This window comes from Triticum aestivum, chromosome 6B (assembly GCF_018294505.1).
Source record: "Triticum aestivum cultivar Chinese Spring chromosome 6B, IWGSC CS RefSeq v2.1, whole genome shotgun sequence".
Taxonomy (NCBI): domain Eukaryota; kingdom Viridiplantae; phylum Streptophyta; class Magnoliopsida; order Poales; family Poaceae; genus Triticum; species Triticum aestivum.
Window position 1 is genome coordinate 660,630,874 of NC_057810.1, and position 6,580 is coordinate 660,637,453.

Here is a 6,580-nt window from a genome sequence, read left to right on the forward strand (position 1 = left end):
GTAGGATTTTGATAACTTAGGCGAGTGCTTGGACTGCAGCTAAGCCCCCGAGTGAAAGTCTGGCTTACCACTCGGTAGGATTTTTATAAACTTAGGCGAGTCCTTGGACTGCAGCTAAGCCTCCGAGTGGAAGGCTGGCTTACCACTCGGTAGGATTTTTATAACTTAGGCGAAACGGATTCGCAGCTAAGCCTCCGAGTGGGAGTCTGGCTCACCACTCGGTAGGATTTTTACAAACTTAGGCGAAACGGATTCGCGGCTAAGTCACCCACTGAGGGGGAATTTTATTGGACAAAAATAAAAAGTGATAGAAATTATGGAGGAACTATGACACTATTATTTTGAGGTCCATGAACTACAGAAGTACTTTATTGCAACTCATCCGAGTGATAAACTTAAGTGTAAAATGGGCGGAGTAGCTCCGCGTTCCAAGCTCGGGGCTCGTCGATATTATGCTCGATGTTGTAAAGACGGTACGCCCCGTTGTGGAGAACCTTGGTGACGATGAAGGGGCCTTCCCAAGAAGGAGCAAGCTTGTGTGGTTTGTGCTGATCCACTCGGAGAACTAAATCCCCTTCCTGGAAGGCTCGACCTCTCACATTTCTGGCGTGGAAACGACGCAAATCTTGTTGGTAGATGGTCGACCGGATCACAGCCATCTCCCTTTCTTCCTCTAAAAGGTCGACTGCGTCCTGCCGCGCTTGTTCAGCCTCTGCTTCGTTGTAGATTTCAACTCGAGGAGCATTGTGGAGAAGATCACTCGGCAAGACTGCTTCAGCTCCGTAGACCAAGAAGAATGGAGTTCTTCCGGTCGACCGATTAGGTGTGGTCCGCAGCCCCCAAAGCACTGAGGGAAGTTCGTCTACCCAAGCTCCAGCCGCGTGTTTGAGATCACGCATCAGTCGAGGCTTCAATCCCTTAAGAATCAGTCCATTAGCTCGCTCTGCTTGTCCATTCGACTGCGGATGGGCGACTGAAGCGTAGTCGACCCGTGTGCCTTGGGAGTTGCAGAAATCTCTGAATTCCTCTGAGTCAAAGTTCGACCCATTATCCGTAATGATGCTGTGCGGGACTCCATATCTGAATATTAGTTCCCTAATGAAGCTAACAGCAGTACCGGCGTCAAGGCTCTTGATTGGTTTAGCCTCGATCCACTTGGTGAACTTGTCGACTGCCACCAGTACATGCGTGAAGCCACTTCGTCCTGTTCTCAAAGGACCGACCATGTCCAGTCCCCATACTGCGAAAGGCCAGACGAGTGGGATGGTCTTCAGGACCGACGCAGGCTTGTGCGACATATTCGAGTAGAACTGACATCCCTCGCACTTATCCACTATATCTTTTGCCATCTCATTCGCCTTTGGCCAGTAAAATCCGGCTCGGTATGCTTTGGCCACGATGGTCCGAGAGGACGCATGATGACCACAGGTCCCCGAGTGAATATCATTGAGAATGAGTCGACCTTCTTCTGGTGTTATGCACTTCTGACCAACTCCAGTCGCGCTTTCTCTGTATAATTGTCCTTTGATTACGGTAAAGGCCTTAGATCGACGGACGATCTGTCGAGCCTCTTCCTCATCCTCCGGAAGCTCTTTTCTCAGGATATATGCGACATACAGAACTGTCCAGTCGGGAATGACCACCAAAACCTCCATGATCAAGTCGACCACCGCTGGGACTTCAACTTCAGTCGGATCTGTGGCACTCTTGGGTTGTGGAGTTTCTTCGGTGAAAGGATCTTCTTTGACTGACGGAGTGTGTATATGCTCCAAGAACACACCACTCGGAATGGCTTCTCTCTTGGAACCTATCTTTGCTAGATCATCAGCTGCTTGATTTTTCAGTCGGGGTATATGATGGAGCTCCAACCCCTCGAACTTCTTTTCCAGCTTCCTTACTGCACTGCAGTATCCAGTCATGGCTGGGCTTCTCACGTCCCACTCTTTCATCACCTGATTGACCACTAAATCCGAGTCTCCATAGACCATCAGGCGACGGACGCCGAGTGAAATGGCCATGCGCAACCCATATAAGAGGGCCTCATATTCTGCCTCATTGTTGGAGGAATCAAAGTGAATCTGGAGCACATATCTGAGCTTATCTCCTCTGGGGGAAACCAGGACAACCCTAGCACCGGAACCATTCAACATCTTAGAGCCATCAAAAAACATGGTCCAATGCTCCGAGTGAACTTCAGTCGGCTGCTGCCGTTCAATCCACTCGGCGAGGAAATCTGCTATTGCCTGGGACTTAATGGCTTTCTTTGCCTCAAACTTGATATCAAGGGGAAGAAGTTCAATCGCCCATTTGGCCACTCGACCAGTTGCATCTCTGTTGTGCAAAATCTCTGATAGTGGAGCGTCGCTGACGACTGTGATGGAATGATCAGAAAAATAATGAGCAACCTTCTTTGTGGTCATGTATATTCCATACACAAGCTTTTGATAATGAGGATATCTCTGCTTGGATGGAGTCAAGACTTCAGACAAATAATACACTGGGCGCTGAACTTTGAGAGCTTTTCCTTCTTCTTCCCGCTCGACCGTTAGCACAGTACTGACGACTTGTCCTGTGGCTGCGATATAGAGCAACAGAGGCTCTTTGCTGATTGGAGCAGCAAGCACCGGCTGGGTGGAGAGCAGAGTCTTTAGCTCGGCAAACGCTGCATCAGCTTCTGGAGTCCACTCGAACTTGTCTGTCTTCTTCATCAGTCGGTAAAGAGGCAATGCCTTTTCACCGAGTCGTGAGATGAATCGACTTAATGCGGCCAAGCATCCAGTAAGCTTCTGGACATCGTGCACTCGCACAGGGCGTTTCATTCAGAGAATAGTGCCAATCTTCTCTGGGTTAGCGTCGATTCCCCGTTCGGAAACGAGAAAACCAAGTAACTTGCCACCAGGAACTCCAAATGTGCACTTTGATGGATTGAGCTTGATATCATATCTTCTGAGGTTGGCAAATGTTTCGGCGAGATCAGCGAGCAGGTCGGAACCTTTTCGTGACTTGACAACGATATCATCCATATATGCTTCCACATTCCGACTGATTTGAGTGAGTAGACACTTCTGAATCATTCGCATAAATGTGGCTCCGGCATTCTTGAGGCCGAATGGCATGGTGATATAGCAGAAGCATCCGAATGGAGTGATGAAAGCTGTTTTTACCTCGTCGGGTCCGTACAGACGGATCTGGTGGTACCCAGAGTAGGCATCTAAAAAAGATAGCCTCTCGCATCCCGCGGTCGAGTCAACAATTTGATCTATGCGAGGGAGAGGAAAATGAACTTTCGGGCAGGCCCGGTTGATGTGCTTGAAATCAATGCACATTCGGAGCGACTTGTCCTTCTTAGGAACCATGACGACATTAGCGAGCCACTCGGAGTGGTATATCTCTCGGATAAATCCTGCCGCCAACAGTCGAGCCACTTCCTCACCAATGGCTTTTCTCTTCTGGACGGCGGACCGCCGAAGATGCTCTTTGACTGGTTTTGCAGACGAGTCGACTCTTAGGCGATGCTCAGCCAGTCCCCTGGGAACACCTGGCATGTCAGCGGGCTTCCATGCAAAAATGTCCCAGTTCTCACGGAGGAACTGGATGAGCGCTTCTTCCTATTTTGGGTCGAGTGTTGTGGAGATGCGAGTCGGAGTTGCATCGGGGTCGGTCGGGTGAATGTGAACAGGCTTCGTCTCACCGGACGACTGGAATGCAGACTCTGTGGCGGGTTTCTTTGATCGCAGCAAGTCACTTAGATCTGCGTTTTGCTTGTATTCTTCGAACTCAACCGCTGTCACCTGGGAATCGGCAATCTTGGAGCCCTTCTGAAAGCACTCTTCTGCCTTTTTCCGATCACCGGTGACAGTGATCACTCCTTTGGGGCCGGGCATCTTCAATTTGAGGTACACGTAGCATGGTCGAGCCATGAACCGTGCGTAAGCTGGTCTCCCCAAAATGGCATGATATGCACTCTGAAAATCCACGACCTCAAACGTCAACTTTTCTTTGCGAAAATGCTTCGAATCACCAAACACCACGTCCAAAGCTATTTGGCCGAGTGACTCGGCTTTCTTCCCTAGTATAACTCCATGAAAGCTCATGTTACTAGTGCTCAGTCGGGACATCGGAATGCCCATTCCTTTCAGTGTGTCTGCATACAACAAATTCAGCCCGCTTCCACCATCCATCAGCACCTTTGTCAGTCGAGTGCCTTCGACAACTGGATCGACCACCAAAGCTTGCCTCCCAGGGGTGGCAATATGAGTCGGGTGATCAGATTGGTCGAATGTGATGGGTGTTTGAGACCATTTCAGATAATTTGCTTTTGCTGGGGCAACCATGTTCACCTCTCGGTTAATGACTTTCAGTCGACTCCTGCTTTCCACATCTGCAAAGATCATCAGAGTGGAGTTGATATGCGGATATCCTTCCTCACTGTCCTCCTTGTCTTCGGCCTTGTCCGACTCCTTCTCCTTGTCCTTAGACTGTTTTCCCTGAAACTGCTGGATCAGGAGTCGACATTGGCGAGTGGTGTGCTTCGGGTAAATGATATTCCCCTCTTCGTCTTTCTTCGTGTGAATGTGACATGGCATATCCATCACGTCGTTCCCTTCTTTATCCTTTACCTTCTTGGGGTTCCAGGATCCTTTTGGTTTCCCCTTAAACTTTCCTTGAGTCACGGCCAGAGCCTCTCCAGGAGCTGCTGGTTCAGCCTTCCGCTTCTGTTTCCGACTGGTGTTTCCTTTTTCCGACTGACTCGGCTTGTGCTTGCCGCTTCGGAGTCGGTCTTCTTCTTCGCCGTTGGCGTACTTGGTAGCAATCTCCATCATCCGACTCAAGGTCATGTCACCGGTTCGACCAAACTTCAAACTCAGTTCTCTGTTCTTGACGCCATCCTTGAAGGCGCAGACTGCCTGATGATCAGACACATTCTCCACAGTGTGGTGCAAAGTGATCCACCTCTGAATATACTCTCTGAGAGTCTCATTAGCCTTCTGCACGCAGACTTGCAACTCTGTCAATCCAGCTGGTCGCTTGCAAGTCCCTTCAAACGTTCTGATGAACACTCGGGACAGATCTTCCCAAGCGTAAATGCTGCTAGGAGGTAATTGAGTCAACCATGCCCTGGCAGAACCTTCCAGCATGAGGGGCAAGTGCTTCATGGCCACCTCGTCGTTCCCACCACCAATCTGAACTGCCACTCGGTAGTCTTCAAGCCAAGTTTCAGGCTTAGACTCACCAGTGAACTTGCTGACTCCTGTTGCCAACCTGAAATTGGGAGGGATAACTGCGGCTCTGATAGCTCTGCTGAAACATTCAGGACCAGAAACATGCACTCGACTGCTTGTGGGCGCATCTCTGTCGAGTCCGCCCCGATGGGCTCTGTTCCGGTCGACCAAACCTTGCACGATAATGGATCGCGCATCGAAGCCTGGTTCTCTGGGGTCGACTGGAACCCTTCGCCCTGTACTGTACTGACGCCTGTCATCTGGCTGCCGAGGAGCGTAAGACCCACCCCTCGGAGGGGAATTGGGCACTCGACGCCTATCATCTCGGTCGAGTCTGTCGCCATATTGATCTCGCCGATTCTCGCGCCCTTCACGCCGCGGAGGTGATCTGGGGCTGTGAGCCGACTGAACCATATTCACAGTGACGGATCGACTGTGAATTCTGTTGCGCGACTGAGACACGGCCGAATTCTGATCTCCTGCTGCCCGGAGCAGATCCCTGATCTGCAGCAAACCTCTGCCAGCTTCCGACTGCGAAGGCTGGATGGACTCTGCTATACGGGTCGCAGCTGCTAAATTCTGAATTGGGGTTCGATATACCTGAGTCGGCGGGAAGAGTTGACGTCGACTGGTGTCGGGAACTCGTTGCCGCGCGCGCTCGTCGAGTGCTCGCTGAAGATTCTCCAGTCGAGTGCGCTCGGCCAAATTGGCCAGACGCGCCTCCTCCAAGGCACGAGCCTCGGGGGTTTCTCCTGCGATGGGAGTACGCAGGGCATCCACGTTCCTGCGGCGAAGTTCCTCTCTTTGCAGAGAGTCGAGTGGCTCGGGCTGGTACTCTTCGTGGCGTCGTGCGGGGTCGCCTCCGTCACCTGCTCCATCATCACGGGCGAAGCTAGGGGGACTGCGGGGCCCGTCGACCATCAAGATTTCCGCCGTTGGATCACTGCTACCGCACTCGGATGCAGTCTCTACGGAGCCAGTCGACAAATTGAACAAGCCGTAGAGAGATTCGTCGGGCTCGATTGCCGCAACTTGGGTGGTGGCCGATTGGCGAGCCACCGCGTGCCTCACCCATCGCTGAAGCCTCGACCGGCCCGAGCGCTTGCGCTGGCGGGAGACCGGGAGGGTGGACGATGGAGGAGCCGACCGATACTGGGTCGACGGTTGCCGCAGCAGAACGCCGCGGACACATGCACGAAAATGCATCGCACCGTGGACGGGGAGCGCATCTACGTCGAGTGGAGCCTCCTGGAGCCACGCGGAGTCGTCGGCGATGAAGGTGAGAGTGCCGAGACGGATCTCTTGACCCCCGACCAAAACTCCAGCAGACACCATGATGAAAGTACTCGGAAGAATCG